The sequence below is a fragment of the Anomaloglossus baeobatrachus genome, unplaced genomic scaffold (genome assembly GCF_048569485.1).
Source record: "Anomaloglossus baeobatrachus isolate aAnoBae1 unplaced genomic scaffold, aAnoBae1.hap1 Scaffold_475, whole genome shotgun sequence".
NCBI classification, from domain to species: domain Eukaryota; kingdom Metazoa; phylum Chordata; class Amphibia; order Anura; family Aromobatidae; genus Anomaloglossus; species Anomaloglossus baeobatrachus.
Window position 1 is genome coordinate 1 of NW_027444094.1, and position 18,950 is coordinate 18,950.

An 18,950-nucleotide genomic window follows, 5' to 3' on the forward strand; every position below is an offset into this window, starting at 1 on the left:
GGAGACAAACCCACGCCTACACAAGACATTTTGTCACCCAAGCCAACCCTTGAAAAGGCTGCTTTGCAGAGCAAAAACAAGAAGAATGGTGCGTTTTGCAGCCGCCGCCCACTGCAATGAATCTGAATAACTCCTCCTTTAGGGCGCAAGCAACTCCCCTCCCCCTTGCAGTCTTTCCAATTCACGATACAAAAAGACGGACAGGACAGGTTGCCTGACTTTCCGTCACTGCCACCCTTTGCCATCCTTACCCGTAGAAAGCCCTTTCATCATCCCCAAACCCTAATCTTTTCCCTTTCCTTCCCAGCCCCCAAACCCTGCCCTCTGTACCTTTCTCACCACCCGCTTCCCTTCTCCTGTCATCCCCCTACCACCCGGGAAAAAAAGAGATTGCCCCCTCCTTCCACTAGCCCACCCTCCCACCCAAAGAACAACTTCTTCTGCGCAGCTTGTTTTCTAGGCAGCAGCGCTATTGTGATGTCATCGGGGGGCATTGTGACAAGCCGCCAGTGTTCCGTCTCTTCATGTTGTGCACTGTTCAAACCGAAAATACATCAACAGGCAGGCTACAGAAAAGCTTACTAACAAAGGTTAGAGAGGGGCTTTCTCAGAGGGCTTTTTACAGTTTGTCTATTCCCAATTAGCCGGTTTAGTATACTTAATGAAAGTACTAATTCTTTCATAGGCCGCCCATTCTTAGTATTTGACGTTCAGGTAACAACAGGTAACTTTATTTGGAGTGGAAGCAGAGAGATAACACCAGATGCCAATTGTAGATCCTCTCACACCTGTGGTCACTGCAGCATCTGACTCCACTTTGTCCAAAAGGGATCTATTCCATTCAATTACACATGATCTAGATTAGACTGACAACAAGATACTGCACGGGACATAGCAGAGTTGGTGAAGTTGAGTGGTGATGAGTTTGCTATTTGGATGAATAAAGCAAGTAAAAAGTGTGTTAGATAAAAATTCATTTCAATTCGCTAATCGGGCTAATATGAATCAGGTGAATCGAGTTCTGCTTTTGGAAACTGGGTTAAGAAGGGGTGCACCGTTCCTGGAGGTACTGCAATACCAGGTCAATGCGTGGAGTGGACAGAGCAAGCTCTTTTTCCATCTCCCTGTTCTAAAAATCCATTTAATATATGGTCCCCAGATAGGGGACGTATCAGATATTAAACTGATAAGAACAGATACTACACTTGATCTTAGCCAAAAGGCCGAGAAGCGATAACCAGAATTGGTTTGGGCCTCGAGTGGCACCCTGGCCTATGCCGGACACATCTTAGGGAGAGAGAGCGAGAGGGAGACAAACCCACGCCTACACAAGACATTTTGTCACCCAAGCCAACCCTTGAAAAGGCTGCTTTGCAGAGCAAAAACAAGAAGAATGGTGCGTTTTGCAGCCGCCGCCCACTGCAATGAATCTGAATAACTCCTCCTTTAGGGCGCAAGCAACTCCCCTCCCCCTTGCAGTCTTTCCAATTCACGATACAAAAAGACGGACAGGACAGGTTGCCTGACTTTCCGTCACTGCCACCCTTTGCCATCCTTACCCGTAGAAAGCCCTTTCATCATCCCCAAACCCTAATCTTTTCCCTTTCCTTCCCAGCCCCCAAACCCTGCCCTCTGTACCTTTCTCACCACCCGCTTCCCTTCTCCTGTCATCCCCCTACCACCCGGGAAAAAAAGAGATTGCCCCCTCCTTCCACTAGCCCACCCTCCCACCCAAAGAACAACTTCTTCTGCGCAGCTTGTTTTCTAGGCAGCAGCGCTATTGTGATGTCATCGGGGGGCATTGTGACAAGCCGCCAGTGTTCCGTCTCTTCATGTTGTGCACTGTTCAAACCGAAAATACATCAACAGGCAGGCTACAGAAAAGCTTACTAACAAAGGTTAGAGAGGGGCTTTCTCAGAGGGCTTTTTACAGTTTGTCTATTCCCAATTAGCCGGTTTAGTATACTTAATGAAAGTACTAATTCTTTCATAGGCCGCTCATTCTTAGTATTTGACGTTCAGGTAACAACAGGTAACTTTATTTGGAGTGGAAGCAGAGAGATAACACCAGATGCCAATTGTAGATCCTCTCACACCTGTGGTCACTGCAGCATCTGACTCCACTTTGTCCAAAAGGGATCTATTCCATTCAATTACACATGATCTAGATTAGACTGACAACAAGATACTGCACGGGACATAGCAGAGTTGGTGAAGTTGAGTGGTGATGAGTTTGCTATTTGGATGAATAAAGCAAGTAAAAAGTGTGTTAGATAAAAATTCATTTCAATTCGCTAATCGGGCTAATATGAATCAGGTGAATCGAGTTCTGCTTTTGGAAACTGGGTTAAGAAGGGGTGCACCGTTCCTGGAGGTACTGCAATACCAGGTCAATGCGTGGAGTGGACAGAGCAAGCTCTTTTTCCATCTCCCTGTTCTAAAAATCCATTTAATATATGGTCCCCAGATAGGGGACGTATCAGATATTAAACTGATAAGAACAGATACTACACTTGATCTTAGCCAAAAGGCCGAGAAGCGATAACCAGAATTGGTTTGGGCCTCGAGTGGCACCCTGGCCTATGCCGGACACATCTTAGGGAGAGAGAGCGAGAGGGAGACAAACCCACGCCTACACAAGACATTTTGTCACCCAAGCCAACCCTTGAAAAGGCTGCTTTGCAGAGCAAAAACAAGAAGAATGGTGCGTTTTGCAGCCGCCGCCCACTGCAATGAATCTGAATAACTCCTCCTTTAGGGCGCAAGCAACTCCCCTCCCCCTTGCAGTCTTTCCAATTCACGATACAAAAAGACGGACAGGACAGGTTGCCTGACTTTCCGTCACTGCCACCCTTTGCCATCCTTACCCGTAGAAAGCCCTTTCATCATCCCCAAACCCTAATCTTTTCCCTTTCCTTCCCAGCCCCCAAACCCTGCCCTCTGTACCTTTCTCACCACCCGCTTCCCTTCTCCTGTCATCCCCCTACCACCCGGGAAAAAAAGAGATTGCCCCCTCCTTCCACTAGCCCACCCTCCCACCCAAAGAACAACTTCTTCTGCGCAGCTTGTTTTCTAGGCAGCAGCGCTATTGTGATGTCATCGGGGGGCATTGTGACAAGCCGCCAGTGTTCCGTCTCTTCATGTTGTGCACTGTTCAAACCGAAAATACATCAACAGGCAGGCTACAGAAAAGCTTACTAACAAAGGTTAGAGAGGGGCTTTCTCAGAGGGCTTTTTACAGTTTGTCTATTCCCAATTAGCCGGTTTAGTATACTTAATGAAAGTACTAATTCTTTCATAGGCCGCCCATTCTTAGTATTTGACGTTCAGGTAACAACAGGTAACTTTATTTGGAGTGGAAGCAGAGAGATAACACCAGATGCCAATTGTAGATCCTCTCACACCTGTGGTCACTGCAGCATCTGACTCCACTTTGTCCAAAAGGGATCTATTCCATTCAATTACACATGATCTAGATTAGACTGACAACAAGATACTGCACGGGACATAGCAGAGTTGGTGAAGTTGAGTGGTGATGAGTTTGCTATTTGGATGAATAAAGCAAGTAAAAAGTGTGTTAGATAAAAATTCATTTCAATTCGCTAATCGGGCTAATATGAATCAGGTGAATCGAGTTCTGCTTTTGGAAACTGGGTTAAGAAGGGGTGCACCGTTCCTGGAGGTACTGCAATACCAGGTCAATGCGTGGAGTGGACAGAGCAAGCTCTTTTTCCATCTCCCTGTTCTAAAAATCCATTTAATATATGGTCCCCAGATAGGGGACGTATCAGATATTAAACTGATAAGAACAGATACTACACTTGATCTTAGCCAAAAGGCCGAGAAGCGATAACCAGAATTGGTTTGGGCCTCGAGTGGCACCCTGGCCTATGCCGGACACATCTTAGGGAGAGAGAGCGAGAGGGAGACAAACCCACGCCTACACAAGACATTTTGTCACCCAAGCCAACCCTTGAAAAGGCTGCTTTGCAGAGCAAAAACAAGAAGAATGGTGCGTTTTGCAGCCGCCGCCCACTGCAATGAATCTGAATAACTCCTCCTTTAGGGCGCAAGCAACTCCCCTCCCCCTTGCAGTCTTTCCAATTCACGATACAAAAAGACGGACAGGACAGGTTGCCTGACTTTCCGTCACTGCCACCCTTTGCCATCCTTACCCGTAGAAAGCCCTTTCATCATCCCCAAACCCTAATCTTTTCCCTTTCCTTCCCAGCCCCCAAACCCTGCCCTCTGTACCTTTCTCACCACCCGCTTCCCTTCTCCTGTCATCCCCCTACCACCCGGGAAAAAAAGAGATTGCCCCCTCCTTCCACTAGCCCACCCTCCCACCCAAAGAACAACTTCTTCTGCGCAGCTTGTTTTCTAGGCAGCAGCGCTATTGTGATGTCATCGGGGGGCATTGTGACAAGCCGCCAGTGTTCCGTCTCTTCATGTTGTGCACTGTTCAAACCGAAAATACATCAACAGGCAGGCTACAGAAAAGCTTACTAACAAAGGTTAGAGAGGGGCTTTCTCAGAGGGCTTTTTACAGTTTGTCTATTCCCAATTAGCCGGTTTAGTATACTTAATGAAAGTACTAATTCTTTCATAGGCCGCCCATTCTTAGTATTTGACGTTCAGGTAACAACAGGTAACTTTATTTGGAGTGGAAGCAGAGAGATAACACCAGATGCCAATTGTAGATCCTCTCACACCTGTGGTCACTGCAGCATCTGACTCCACTTTGTCCAAAAGGGATCTATTCCATTCAATTACACATGATCTAGATTAGACTGACAACAAGATACTGCACGGGACATAGCAGAGTTGGTGAAGTTGAGTGGTGATGAGTTTGCTATTTGGATGAATAAAGCAAGTAAAAAGTGTGTTAGATAAAAATTCATTTCAATTCGCTAATCGGGCTAATATGAATCAGGTGAATCGAGTTCTGCTTTTGGAAACTGGGTTAAGAAGGGGTGCACCGTTCCTGGAGGTACTGCAATACCAGGTCAATGCGTGGAGTGGACAGAGCAAGCTCTTTTTCCATCTCCCTGTTCTAAAAATCCATTTAATATATGGTCCCCAGATAGGGGACGTATCAGATATTAAACTGATAAGAACAGATACTACACTTGATCTTAGCCAAAAGGCCGAGAAGCGATAACCAGAATTGGTTTGGGCCTCGAGTGGCACCCTGGCCTATGCCGGACACATCTTAGGGAGAGAGAGCGAGAGGGAGACAAACCCACGCCTACACAAGACATTTTGTCACCCAAGCCAACCCTTGAAAAGGCTGCTTTGCAGAGCAAAAACAAGAAGAATGGTGCGTTTTGCAGCCGCCGCCCACTGCAATGAATCTGAATAACTCCTCCTTTAGGGCGCAAGCAACTCCCCTCCCCCTTGCAGTCTTTCCAATTCACGATACAAAAAGACGGACAGGACAGGTTGCCTGACTTTCCGTCACTGCCACCCTTTGCCATCCTTACCCGTAGAAAGCCCTTTCATCATCCCCAAACCCTAATCTTTTCCCTTTCCTTCCCAGCCCCCAAACCCTGCCCTCTGTACCTTTCTCACCACCCGCTTCCCTTCTCCTGTCATCCCCCTACCACCCGGGAAAAAAAGAGATTGCCCCCTCCTTCCACTAGCCCACCCTCCCACCCAAAGAACAACTTCTTCTGCGCAGCTTGTTTTCTAGGCAGCAGCGCTATTGTGATGTCATCGGGGGGCATTGTGACAAGCCGCCAGTGTTCCGTCTCTTCATGTTGTGCACTGTTCAAACCGAAAATACATCAACAGGCAGGCTACAGAAAAGCTTACTAACAAAGGTTAGAGAGGGGCTTTCTCAGAGGGCTTTTTACAGTTTGTCTATTCCCAATTAGCCGGTTTAGTATACTTAATGAAAGTACTAATTCTTTCATAGGCCGCCCATTCTTAGTATTTGACGTTCAGGTAACAACAGGTAACTTTATTTGGAGTGGAAGCAGAGAGATAACACCAGATGCCAATTGTAGATCCTCTCACACCTGTGGTCACTGCAGCATCTGACTCCACTTTGTCCAAAAGGGATCTATTCCATTCAATTACACATGATCTAGATTAGACTGACAACAAGATACTGCACGGGACATAGCAGAGTTGGTGAAGTTGAGTGGTGATGAGTTTGCTATTTGGATGAATAAAGCAAGTAAAAAGTGTGTTAGATAAAAATTCATTTCAATTCGCTAATCGGGCTAATATGAATCAGGTGAATCGAGTTCTGCTTTTGGAAACTGGGTTAAGAAGGGGTGCACCGTTCCTGGAGGTACTGCAATACCAGGTCAATGCGTGGAGTGGACAGAGCAAGCTCTTTTTCCATCTCCCTGTTCTAAAAATCCATTTAATATATGGTCCCCAGATAGGGGACGTATCAGATATTAAACTGATAAGAACAGATACTACACTTGATCTTAGCCAAAAGGCCGAGAAGCGATAACCAGAATTGGTTTGGGCCTCGAGTGGCACCCTGGCCTATGCCGGACACATCTTAGGGAGAGAGAGCGAGAGGGAGACAAACCCACGCCTACACAAGACATTTTGTCACCCAAGCCAACCCTTGAAAAGGCTGCTTTGCAGAGCAAAAACAAGAAGAATGGTGCGTTTTGCAGCCGCCGCCCACTGCAATGAATCTGAATAACTCCTCCTTTAGGGCGCAAGCAACTCCCCTCCCCCTTGCAGTCTTTCCAATTCACGATACAAAAAGACGGACAGGACAGGTTGCCTGACTTTCCGTCACTGCCACCCTTTGCCATCCTTACCCGTAGAAAGCCCTTTCATCATCCCCAAACCCTAATCTTTTCCCTTTCCTTCCCAGCCCCCAAACCCTGCCCTCTGTACCTTTCTCACCACCCGCTTCCCTTCTCCTGTCATCCCCCTACCACCCGGGAAAAAAAGAGATTGCCCCCTCCTTCCACTAGCCCACCCTCCCACCCAAAGAACAACTTCTTCTGCGCAGCTTGTTTTCTAGGCAGCAGCGCTATTGTGATGTCATCGGGGGGCATTGTGACAAGCCGCCAGTGTTCCGTCTCTTCATGTTGTGCACTGTTCAAACCGAAAATACATCAACAGGCAGGCTACAGAAAAGCTTACTAACAAAGGTTAGAGAGGGGCTTTCTCAGAGGGCTTTTTACAGTTTGTCTATTCCCAATTAGCCGGTTTAGTATACTTAATGAAAGTACTAATTCTTTCATAGGCCGCCCATTCTTAGTATTTGACGTTCAGGTAACAACAGGTAACTTTATTTGGAGTGGAAGCAGAGAGATAACACCAGATGCCAATTGTAGATCCTCTCACACCTGTGGTCACTGCAGCATCTGACTCCACTTTGTCCAAAAGGGATCTATTCCATTCAATTACACATGATCTAGATTAGACTGACAACAAGATACTGCACGGGACATAGCAGAGTTGGTGAAGTTGAGTGGTGATGAGTTTGCTATTTGGATGAATAAAGCAAGTAAAAAGTGTGTTAGATAAAAATTCATTTCAATTCGCTAATCGGGCTAATATGAATCAGGTGAATCGAGTTCTGCTTTTGGAAACTGGGTTAAGAAGGGGTGCACCGTTCCTGGAGGTACTGCAATACCAGGTCAATGCGTGGAGTGGACAGAGCAAGCTCTTTTTCCATCTCCCTGTTCTAAAAATCCATTTAATATATGGTCCCCAGATAGGGGACGTATCAGATATTAAACTGATAAGAACAGATACTACACTTGATCTTAGCCAAAAGGCCGAGAAGCGATAACCAGAATTGGTTTGGGCCTCGAGTGGCACCCTGGCCTATGCCGGACACATCTTAGGGAGAGAGAGCGAGAGGGAGACAAACCCACGCCTACACAAGACATTTTGTCACCCAAGCCAACCCTTGAAAAGGCTGCTTTGCAGAGCAAAAACAAGAAGAATGGTGCGTTTTGCAGCCGCCGCCCACTGCAATGAATCTGAATAACTCCTCCTTTAGGGCGCAAGCAACTCCCCTCCCCCTTGCAGTCTTTCCAATTCACGATACAAAAAGACGGACAGGACAGGTTGCCTGACTTTCCGTCACTGCCACCCTTTGCCATCCTTACCCGTAGAAAGCCCTTTCATCATCCCCAAACCCTAATCTTTTCCCTTTCCTTCCCAGCCCCCAAACCCTGCCCTCTGTACCTTTCTCACCACCCGCTTCCCTTCTCCTGTCATCCCCCTACCACCCGGGAAAAAAAGAGATTGCCCCCTCCTTCCACTAGCCCACCCTCCCACCCAAAGAACAACTTCTTCTGCGCAGCTTGTTTTCTAGGCAGCAGCGCTATTGTGATGTCATCGGGGGGCATTGTGACAAGCCGCCAGTGTTCCGTCTCTTCATGTTGTGCACTGTTCAAACCGAAAATACATCAACAGGCAGGCTACAGAAAAGCTTACTAACAAAGGTTAGAGAGGGGCTTTCTCAGAGGGCTTTTTACAGTTTGTCTATTCCCAATTAGCCGGTTTAGTATACTTAATGAAAGTACTAATTCTTTCATAGGCCGCCCATTCTTAGTATTTGACGTTCAGGTAACAACAGGTAACTTTATTTGGAGTGGAAGCAGAGAGATAACACCAGATGCCAATTGTAGATCCTCTCACACCTGTGGTCACTGCAGCATCTGACTCCACTTTGTCCAAAAGGGATCTATTCCATTCAATTACACATGATCTAGATTAGACTGACAACAAGATACTGCACGGGACATAGCAGAGTTGGTGAAGTTGAGTGGTGATGAGTTTGCTATTTGGATGAATAAAGCAAGTAAAAAGTGTGTTAGATAAAAATTCATTTCAATTCGCTAATCGGGCTAATATGAATCAGGTGAATCGAGTTCTGCTTTTGGAAACTGGGTTAAGAAGGGGTGCACCGTTCCTGGAGGTACTGCAATACCAGGTCAATGCGTGGAGTGGACAGAGCAAGCTCTTTTTCCATCTCCCTGTTCTAAAAATCCATTTAATATATGGTCCCCAGATAGGGGACGTATCAGATATTAAACTGATAAGAACAGATACTACACTTGATCTTAGCCAAAAGGCCGAGAAGCGATAACCAGAATTGGTTTGGGCCTCGAGTGGCACCCTGGCCTATGCCGGACACATCTTAGGGAGAGAGAGCGAGAGGGAGACAAACCCACGCCTACACAAGACATTTTGTCACCCAAGCCAACCCTTGAAAAGGCTGCTTTGCAGAGCAAAAACAAGAAGAATGGTGCGTTTTGCAGCCGCCGCCCACTGCAATGAATCTGAATAACTCCTCCTTTAGGGCGCAAGCAACTCCCCTCCCCCTTGCAGTCTTTCCAATTCACGATACAAAAAGACGGACAGGACAGGTTGCCTGACTTTCCGTCACTGCCACCCTTTGCCATCCTTACCCGTAGAAAGCCCTTTCATCATCCCCAAACCCTAATCTTTTCCCTTTCCTTCCCAGCCCCCAAACCCTGCCCTCTGTACCTTTCTCACCACCCGCTTCCCTTCTCCTGTCATCCCCCTACCACCCGGGAAAAAAAGAGATTGCCCCCTCCTTCCACTAGCCCACCCTCCCACCCAAAGAACAACTTCTTCTGCGCAGCTTGTTTTCTAGGCAGCAGCGCTATTGTGATGTCATCGGGGGGCATTGTGACAAGCCGCCAGTGTTCCGTCTCTTCATGTTGTGCACTGTTCAAACCGAAAATACATCAACAGGCAGGCTACAGAAAAGCTTACTAACAAAGGTTAGAGAGGGGCTTTCTCAGAGGGCTTTTTACAGTTTGTCTATTCCCAATTAGCCGGTTTAGTATACTTAATGAAAGTACTAATTCTTTCATAGGCCGCCCATTCTTAGTATTTGACGTTCAGGTAACAACAGGTAACTTTATTTGGAGTGGAAGCAGAGAGATAACACCAGATGCCAATTGTAGATCCTCTCACACCTGTGGTCACTGCAGCATCTGACTCCACTTTGTCCAAAAGGGATCTATTCCATTCAATTACACATGATCTAGATTAGACTGACAACAAGATACTGCACGGGACATAGCAGAGTTGGTGAAGTTGAGTGGTGATGAGTTTGCTATTTGGATGAATAAAGCAAGTAAAAAGTGTGTTAGATAAAAATTCATTTCAATTCGCTAATCGGGCTAATATGAATCAGGTGAATCGAGTTCTGCTTTTGGAAACTGGGTTAAGAAGGGGTGCACCGTTCCTGGAGGTACTGCAATACCAGGTCAATGCGTGGAGTGGACAGAGCAAGCTCTTTTTCCATCTCCCTGTTCTAAAAATCCATTTAATATATGGTCCCCAGATAGGGGACGTATCAGATATTAAACTGATAAGAACAGATACTACACTTGATCTTAGCCAAAAGGCCGAGAAGCGATAACCAGAATTGGTTTGGGCCTCGAGTGGCACCCTGGCCTATGCCGGACACATCTTAGGGAGAGAGAGCGAGAGGGAGACAAACCCACGCCTACACAAGACATTTTGTCACCCAAGCCAACCCTTGAAAAGGCTGCTTTGCAGAGCAAAAACAAGAAGAATGGTGCGTTTTGCAGCCGCCGCCCACTGCAATGAATCTGAATAACTCCTCCTTTAGGGCGCAAGCAACTCCCCTCCCCCTTGCAGTCTTTCCAATTCACGATACAAAAAGACGGACAGGACAGGTTGCCTGACTTTCCGTCACTGCCACCCTTTGCCATCCTTACCCGTAGAAAGCCCTTTCATCATCCCCAAACCCTAATCTTTTCCCTTTCCTTCCCAGCCCCCAAACCCTGCCCTCTGTACCTTTCTCACCACCCGCTTCCCTTCTCCTGTCATCCCCCTACCACCCGGGAAAAAAAGAGATTGCCCCCTCCTTCCACTAGCCCACCCTCCCACCCAAAGAACAACTTCTTCTGCGCAGCTTGTTTTCTAGGCAGCAGCGCTATTGTGATGTCATCGGGGGGCATTGTGACAAGCCGCCAGTGTTCCGTCTCTTCATGTTGTGCACTGTTCAAACCGAAAATACATCAACAGGCAGGCTACAGAAAAGCTTACTAACAAAGGTTAGAGAGGGGCTTTCTCAGAGGGCTTTTTACAGTTTGTCTATTCCCAATTAGCCGGTTTAGTATACTTAATGAAAGTACTAATTCTTTCATAGGCCGCCCATTCTTAGTATTTGACGTTCAGGTAACAACAGGTAACTTTATTTGGAGTGGAAGCAGAGAGATAACACCAGATGCCAATTGTAGATCCTCTCACACCTGTGGTCACTGCAGCATCTGACTCCACTTTGTCCAAAAGGGATCTATTCCATTCAATTACACATGATCTAGATTAGACTGACAACAAGATACTGCACGGGACATAGCAGAGTTGGTGAAGTTGAGTGGTGATGAGTTTGCTATTTGGATGAATAAAGCAAGTAAAAAGTGTGTTAGATAAAAATTCATTTCAATTCGCTAATCGGGCTAATATGAATCAGGTGAATCGAGTTCTGCTTTTGGAAACTGGGTTAAGAAGGGGTGCACCGTTCCTGGAGGTACTGCAATACCAGGTCAATGCGTGGAGTGGACAGAGCAAGCTCTTTTTCCATCTCCCTGTTCTAAAAATCCATTTAATATATGGTCCCCAGATAGGGGACGTATCAGATATTAAACTGATAAGAACAGATACTACACTTGATCTTAGCCAAAAGGCCGAGAAGCGATAACCAGAATTGGTTTGGGCCTCGAGTGGCACCCTGGCCTATGCCGGACACATCTTAGGGAGAGAGAGCGAGAGGGAGACAAACCCACGCCTACACAAGACATTTTGTCACCCAAGCCAACCCTTGAAAAGGCTGCTTTGCAGAGCAAAAACAAGAAGAATGGTGCGTTTTGCAGCCGCCGCCCACTGCAATGAATCTGAATAACTCCTCCTTTAGGGCGCAAGCAACTCCCCTCCCCCTTGCAGTCTTTCCAATTCACGATACAAAAAGACGGACAGGACAGGTTGCCTGACTTTCCGTCACTGCCACCCTTTGCCATCCTTACCCGTAGAAAGCCCTTTCATCATCCCCAAACCCTAATCTTTTCCCTTTCCTTCCCAGCCCCCAAACCCTGCCCTCTGTACCTTTCTCACCACCCGCTTCCCTTCTCCTGTCATCCCCCTACCACCCGGGAAAAAAAGAGATTGCCCCCTCCTTCCACTAGCCCACCCTCCCACCCAAAGAACAACTTCTTCTGCGCAGCTTGTTTTCTAGGCAGCAGCGCTATTGTGATGTCATCGGGGGGCATTGTGACAAGCCGCCAGTGTTCCGTCTCTTCATGTTGTGCACTGTTCAAACCGAAAATACATCAACAGGCAGGCTACAGAAAAGCTTACTAACAAAGGTTAGAGAGGGGCTTTCTCAGAGGGCTTTTTACAGTTTGTCTATTCCCAATTAGCCGGTTTAGTATACTTAATGAAAGTACTAATTCTTTCATAGGCCGCCCATTCTTAGTATTTGACGTTCAGGTAACAACAGGTAACTTTATTTGGAGTGGAAGCAGAGAGATAACACCAGATGCCAATTGTAGATCCTCTCACACCTGTGGTCACTGCAGCATCTGACTCCACTTTGTCCAAAAGGGATCTATTCCATTCAATTACACATGATCTAGATTAGACTGACAACAAGATACTGCACGGGACATAGCAGAGTTGGTGAAGTTGAGTGGTGATGAGTTTGCTATTTGGATGAATAAAGCAAGTAAAAAGTGTGTTAGATAAAAATTCATTTCAATTCGCTAATCGGGCTAATATGAATCAGGTGAATCGAGTTCTGCTTTTGGAAACTGGGTTAAGAAGGGGTGCACCGTTCCTGGAGGTACTGCAATACCAGGTCAATGCGTGGAGTGGACAGAGCAAGCTCTTTTTCCATCTCCCTGTTCTAAAAATCCATTTAATATATGGTCCCCAGATAGGGGACGTATCAGATATTAAACTGATAAGAACAGATACTACACTTGATCTTAGCCAAAAGGCCGAGAAGCGATAACCAGAATTGGTTTGGGCCTCGAGTGGCACCCTGGCCTATGCCGGACACATCTTAGGGAGAGAGAGCGAGAGGGAGACAAACCCACGCCTACACAAGACATTTTGTCACCCAAGCCAACCCTTGAAAAGGCTGCTTTGCAGAGCAAAAACAAGAAGAATGGTGCGTTTTGCAGCCGCCGCCCACTGCAATGAATCTGAATAACTCCTCCTTTAGGGCGCAAGCAACTCCCCTCCCCCTTGCAGTCTTTCCAATTCACGATACAAAAAGACGGACAGGACAGGTTGCCTGACTTTCCGTCACTGCCACCCTTTGCCATCCTTACCCGTAGAAAGCCCTTTCATCATCCCCAAACCCTAATCTTTTCCCTTTCCTTCCCAGCCCCCAAACCCTGCCCTCTGTACCTTTCTCACCACCCGCTTCCCTTCTCCTGTCATCCCCCTACCACCCGGGAAAAAAAGAGATTGCCCCCTCCTTCCACTAGCCCACCCTCCCACCCAAAGAACAACTTCTTCTGCGCAGCTTGTTTTCTAGGCAGCAGCGCTATTGTGATGTCATCGGGGGGCATTGTGACAAGCCGCCAGTGTTCCGTCTCTTCATGTTGTGCACTGTTCAAACCGAAAATACATCAACAGGCAGGCTACAGAAAAGCTTACTAACAAAGGTTAGAGAGGGGCTTTCTCAGAGGGCTTTTTACAGTTTGTCTATTCCCAATTAGCCGGTTTAGTATACTTAATGAAAGTACTAATTCTTTCATAGGCCGCCCATTCTTAGTATTTGACGTTCAGGTAACAACAGGTAACTTTATTTGGAGTGGAAGCAGAGAGATAACACCAGATGCCAATTGTAGATCCTCTCACACCTGTGGTCACTGCAGCATCTGACTCCACTTTGTCCAAAAGGGATCTATTCCATTCAATTACACATGATCTAGATTAGACTGACAACAAGATACTGCACGGGACATAGCAGAGTTGGTGAAGTTGAGTGGTGATGAGTTTGCTATTTGGATGAATAAAGCAAGTAAAAAGTGTGTTAGATAAAAATTCATTTCAATTCGCTAATCGGGCTAATATGAATCAGGTGAATCGAGTTCTGCTTTTGGAAACTGGGTTAAGAAGGGGTGCACCGTTCCTGGAGGTACTGCAATACCAGGTCAATGCGTGGAGTGGACAGAGCAAGCTCTTTTTCCATCTCCCTGTTCTAAAAATCCATTTAATATATGGTCCCCAGATAGGGGACGTATCAGATATTAAACTGATAAGAACAGATACTACACTTGATCTTAGCCAAAAGGCCGAGAAGCGATAACCAGAATTGGTTTGGGCCTCGAGTGGCACCCTGGCCTATGCCGGACACATCTTAGGGAGAGAGAGCGAGAGGGAGACAAACCCACGCCTACACAAGACATTTTGTCACCCAAGCCAACCCTTGAAAAGGCTGCTTTGCAGAGCAAAAACAAGAAGAATGGTGCGTTTTGCAGCCGCCGCCCACTGCAATGAATCTGAATAACTCCTCCTTTAGGGCGCAAGCAACTCCCCTCCCCCTTGCAGTCTTTCCAATTCACGATACAAAAAGACGGACAGGACAGGTTGCCTGACTTTCCGTCACTGCCACCCTTTGCCATCCTTACCCGTAGAAAGCCCTTTCATCATCCCCAAACCCTAATCTTTTCCCTTTCCTTCCCAGCCCCCAAACCCTGCCCTCTGTACCTTTCTCACCACCCGCTTCCCTTCTCCTGTCATCCCCCTACCACCCGGGAAAAAAAGAGATTGCCCCCTCCTTCCACTAGCCCACCCTCCCACCCAAAGAACAACTTCTTCTGCGCAGCTTGTTTTCTAGGCAGCAGCGCTATTGTGATGTCATCGGGGGGCATTGTGACAAGCCGCCAGTGTTCCGTCTCTTCATGTTGTGCACTGTTCAAACCGAAAATACATCAACAGGCAGGCTACAGAAAAGCTTACTAACAAAGGTTAGAGAGGGGCTTTCTCAGAGGGCTTTTTACAGTTTGTCTATTCCCAATTAGCCGGTTTAGTATACTTAATGAAAGTACTAATTCTTTCATAGGCCGCCCATTCTTAGTATTTGACGTTCAGGTAACAACAGGTAACTTTATTTGGAGTGGAAGCAGAGAGATAACACCAGATGCCAATTGTAGATCCTCTCACACCTGTGGTCACTGCAGCATCTGACTCCACTTTGTCCAAAAGGGATCTATTCCATTCAATTACACATGATCTAGATTAGACTGACAACAAGATACTGCACGGGACATAGCAGAGTTGGTGAAGTTGAGTGGTGATGAGTTTGCTATTTGGATGAATAAAGCAAGTAAAAAGTGTGTTAGATAAAAATTCATTTCAATTCGCTAATCGGGCTAATATGAATCAGGTGAATCGAGTTCTGCTTTTGGAAACTGGGTTAAGAAGGGGTGCACCGTTCCTGGAGGTACTGCAATACCAGGTCAATGCGTGGAGTGGACAGAGCAAGCTCTTTTTCCATCTCCCTGTTCTAAAAATCCATTTAATATATGGTCCCCAGATAGGGGACGTATCAGATATTAAACTGATAAGAACAGATACTACACTTGATCTTAGCCAAAAGGCCGAGAAGCGATAACCAGAATTGGTTTGGGCCTCGAGTGGCACCCTGGCCTATGCCGGACACATCTTAGGGAGAGAGAGCGAGAGGGAGACAAACCCACGCCTACACAAGACATTTTGTCACCCAAGCCAACCCTTGAAAAGGCTGCTTTGCAGAGCAAAAACAAGAAGAATGGTGCGTTTTGCAGCCGCCGCCCACTGCAATGAATCTGAATAACTCCTCCTTTAGGGCGCAAGCAACTCCCCTCCCCCTTGCAGTCTTTCCAATTCACGATACAAAAAGACGGACAGGACAGGTTGCCTGACTTTCCGTCACTGCCACCCTTTGCCATCCTTACCCGTAGAAAGCCCTTTCATCATCCCCAAACCCTAATCTTTTCCCTTTCCTTCCCAGCCCCCAAACCCTGCCCTCTGTACCTTTCTCACCACCCGCTTCCCTTCTCCTGTCATCCCCCTACCACCCGGGAAAAAAAGAGATTGCCCCCTCCTTCCACTAGCCCACCCTCCCACCCAAAGAACAACTTCTTCTGCGCAGCTTGTTTTCTAGGCAGCAGCGCTATTGTGATGTCATCGGGGGGCATTGTGACAAGCCGCCAGTGTTCCGTCTCTTCATGTTGTGCACTGTTCAAACCGAAAATACATCAACAGGCAGGCTACAGAAAAGCTTACTAACAAAGGTTAGAGAGGGGCTTTCTCAGAGGGCTTTTTACAGTTTGTCTATTCCCAATTAGCCGGTTTAGTATACTTAATGAAAGTACTAATTCTTTCATAGGCCGCCCATTCTTAGTATTTGACGTTCAGGTAACAACAGGTAACTTTATTTGGAGTGGAAGCAGAGAGATAACACCAGATGCCAATTGTAGATCCTCTCACACCTGTGGTCACTGCAGCATCTGACTCCACTTTGTCCAAAAGGGATCTATTCCATTCAATTACACATGATCTAGATTAGACTGACAACAAGATACTGCACGGGACATAGCAGAGTTGGTGAAGTTGAGTGGTGATGAGTTTGCTATTTGGATGAATAAAGCAAGTAAAAAGTGTGTTAGATAAAAATTCATTTCAATTCGCTAATCGGGCTAATATGAATCAGGTGAATCGAGTTCTGCTTTTGGAAACTGGGTTAAGAAGGGGTGCACCGTTCCTGGAGGTACTGCAATACCAGGTCAATGTGTGGAGTGGACAGAGCAAGCTCTTTTTCCATCTCCCTGTTCTAAAAATCCATTTAATATATGGTCCCCAGATAGGGGACGTATCAGATATTAAACTGATAAGAACAGATACTACACTTGATCTTAGCCAAAAGGCCGAGAAGCGATAACCAGAATTGGTTTGGGCCTCGAGTGGCACCCTGGCCTATGCCGGACACATCTTAGGGAGAGAGAGCGAGAGGGAGACAAACCCACGCCTACACAAGACATTTTGTCACCCAAGCCAACCCTTGAAAAGGCTGCTTTGCAGAGCAAAAACAAGAAGAATGGTGCGTTTTGCAGCCGCCGCCCACTGCAATGAATCTGAATAACTCCTCCTTTAGGGCGCAAGCAACTCCCCTCCCCCTTGCAGTCTTTCCAATTCACGATACAAAAAGACGGACAGGACAGGTTGCCTGACTTTCCGTCACTGCCACCCTTTGCCATCCTTACCCGTAGAAAGCCCTTTCATCATCCCCAAACCCTAATCTTTTCCCTTTCCTTCCCAGCCCCCAAACCCTGCCCTCTGTACCTTTCTCACCACCCGCTTCCCTTCTCCTGTCATCCCCCTACCACCCGGGAAAAAAAGAGATTGCCCCCTCCTTCCACTAGCCCACCCTCCCACCCAAAGAACAACTTCTTCTGCGCAGCTTGTTTTCTAGGCAGCAGCGCTATTGTGATGTCATCGGGGGGCATTGTGACAAGCCGCCAGTGTTCCGTCTCTTCATGTTGTGCACTGTTCAAACCGAAAATACATCAACAGGCAGGCTACAGAAAAGCTTACTAACAAAGGTTAGAGAGGGGCTTTCTCAGAGGGCTTTTTACAGTTTGTCTATTCCCAATTAGCCGGTTTAGTATACTTAATGAAAGTACTAATTCTTTCATAGGCCGCCCATTCTTAGTATTTGACGTTCAGGTAACAACAGGTAACTTTATTTGGAGTGGAAGCAGAGAGATAACACCAGATGCCAATTGTAGATCCTCTCACACCTGTGGTCACTGCAGCATCTGACTCCACTTTGTCCAAAAGGGATCTATTCCATTCAATTACACATGATCTAGATTAGACTGACAACAAGATACTGCACGGGACATAGCAGAGTTGGTGAAGTTGAGTGGTGATGAGTTTGCTATTTGGATGAATAAAGCAAGTAAAAAGTGTGTTAGATAAAAATTCATTTCAATTCGCTAATCGGGCTAATATGAATCAGGTGAATCGAGTTCTGCTTTTGGAAACTGGGTTAAGAAGGGGTGCACCGTTCCTGGAGGTACTGCAATACCAGGTCAATGCGTGGAGTGGACAGAGCAAGCTCTTTTTCCATCTCCCTGTTCTAAAAATCCATTTAATATATGGTCCCCAGATAGGGGACGTATCAGATATTAAACTGATAAGAACAGATACTACACTTGATCTTAGCCAAAAGGCCGAGAAGCGATAACCAGAATTGGTTTGGGCCTCGAGTGGCACCCTGGCCTATGCCGGACACATCTTAGGGAGAGAGAGCGAGAGGGAGACAAACCCACGCCTACACAAGACATTTTGTCACCCAAGCCAACCCTTGAAAAGGCTGCTTTGCAGAGCAAAAACAAGAAGAATGGTGCGTTTTGCAGCCGCCGCCCACTGCAATGAATCTGAATAACTCCTCCTTTAGGGCGCAAGCAACTCCCCTCCCCCTTGCAGTCTTTCCAATTCACGATACAAAAAGACGGACAGGACAGGTTGCCTGACTTTCCGTCACTGCCACCCTTTGCCATCCTTACCCGTAGAAAGCCCTTTCATCATCCCCAAACCCTAATCTTTTCCCTTTCCTTCCCAGCCCCCAAACCCTGCCCTCTGTACCTTTCTCACCACCCGCTTCCCTTCTCCTGTCATCCCCCTACCACCCGGGAAAAAAAGAGATTGCCCCCTCCTTCCACTAGCCCACCCTCCCACCCAAAGAACAACTTCTTCTGCGCAGCTTGTTTTCTAGGCAGCAGCGCTATTGTGATGTCATCGGGGGGCATTGTGACAAGCCGCCAGTGTTCCATCTCTTCATGTTGTGCACTGTTCAAACCGAAAATACATCAACAGGCAGGCTACAGAAAAGCTTACTAACAAAGGTTAGAGAGGGGCTTTCTCAGAGGGCTTTTTACAGTTTGTCTATTCCC

At 46.8% G+C, this 18,950-nt stretch overlaps 14 non-coding genes across 14 annotated transcripts; all 14 read right to left on the reverse strand.

Moving 5' to 3' along the window:
• Positions 1-1,044: 1,044 nt before the first annotated feature.
• LOC142281512 (U2 spliceosomal RNA) lies at positions 1,045-1,235 on the reverse strand. Its single transcript, XR_012743596.1, has one exon. It is a non-coding gene; the product is annotated as a U2 spliceosomal RNA (small nuclear RNA).
• A 1,117-nt stretch (positions 1,236-2,352) lies between these two features.
• LOC142281546 (U2 spliceosomal RNA) lies at positions 2,353-2,543 on the reverse strand. The gene has a single exon (XR_012743619.1). It is a non-coding gene; the product is annotated as a U2 spliceosomal RNA (small nuclear RNA).
• A 1,117-nt stretch (positions 2,544-3,660) lies between these two features.
• On the reverse strand, positions 3,661-3,851 carry LOC142281557 (U2 spliceosomal RNA). The gene has a single exon (XR_012743630.1). It is a non-coding gene; the product is annotated as a U2 spliceosomal RNA (small nuclear RNA).
• Positions 3,852-4,968: 1,117 nt separating this feature from the next.
• LOC142281569 (U2 spliceosomal RNA) lies at positions 4,969-5,159 on the reverse strand. The gene has a single exon (XR_012743641.1). It is a non-coding gene; the product is annotated as a U2 spliceosomal RNA (small nuclear RNA).
• A 1,117-nt stretch (positions 5,160-6,276) lies between these two features.
• On the reverse strand, positions 6,277-6,467 carry LOC142281399 (U2 spliceosomal RNA). The gene has a single exon (XR_012743490.1). It is a non-coding gene; the product is annotated as a U2 spliceosomal RNA (small nuclear RNA).
• A 1,117-nt stretch (positions 6,468-7,584) lies between these two features.
• LOC142281411 (U2 spliceosomal RNA) lies at positions 7,585-7,775 on the reverse strand. The gene has a single exon (XR_012743502.1). It is a non-coding gene; the product is annotated as a U2 spliceosomal RNA (small nuclear RNA).
• Positions 7,776-8,892: 1,117 nt separating this feature from the next.
• On the reverse strand, positions 8,893-9,083 carry LOC142281424 (U2 spliceosomal RNA). The gene has a single exon (XR_012743513.1). It is a non-coding gene; the product is annotated as a U2 spliceosomal RNA (small nuclear RNA).
• A 1,117-nt stretch (positions 9,084-10,200) lies between these two features.
• Positions 10,201-10,391, reverse strand: LOC142281436 (U2 spliceosomal RNA). The gene has a single exon (XR_012743524.1). It is a non-coding gene; the product is annotated as a U2 spliceosomal RNA (small nuclear RNA).
• Positions 10,392-11,508: 1,117 nt separating this feature from the next.
• LOC142281447 (U2 spliceosomal RNA) lies at positions 11,509-11,699 on the reverse strand. The gene has a single exon (XR_012743535.1). It is a non-coding gene; the product is annotated as a U2 spliceosomal RNA (small nuclear RNA).
• Positions 11,700-12,816: 1,117 nt separating this feature from the next.
• On the reverse strand, positions 12,817-13,007 carry LOC142281459 (U2 spliceosomal RNA). The gene has a single exon (XR_012743546.1). It is a non-coding gene; the product is annotated as a U2 spliceosomal RNA (small nuclear RNA).
• A 1,117-nt stretch (positions 13,008-14,124) lies between these two features.
• Positions 14,125-14,315, reverse strand: LOC142281471 (U2 spliceosomal RNA). The gene has a single exon (XR_012743557.1). It is a non-coding gene; the product is annotated as a U2 spliceosomal RNA (small nuclear RNA).
• Positions 14,316-15,432: 1,117 nt separating this feature from the next.
• LOC142281483 (U2 spliceosomal RNA) lies at positions 15,433-15,623 on the reverse strand. The gene has a single exon (XR_012743568.1). It is a non-coding gene; the product is annotated as a U2 spliceosomal RNA (small nuclear RNA).
• Positions 15,624-16,740: 1,117 nt separating this feature from the next.
• Positions 16,741-16,931, reverse strand: LOC142281515 (U2 spliceosomal RNA). Its single transcript, XR_012743599.1, has one exon. It is a non-coding gene; the product is annotated as a U2 spliceosomal RNA (small nuclear RNA).
• A 1,117-nt stretch (positions 16,932-18,048) lies between these two features.
• On the reverse strand, positions 18,049-18,239 carry LOC142281494 (U2 spliceosomal RNA). Its single transcript, XR_012743579.1, has one exon. It is a non-coding gene; the product is annotated as a U2 spliceosomal RNA (small nuclear RNA).
• Positions 18,240-18,950: the final 711 nt, after the last annotated feature.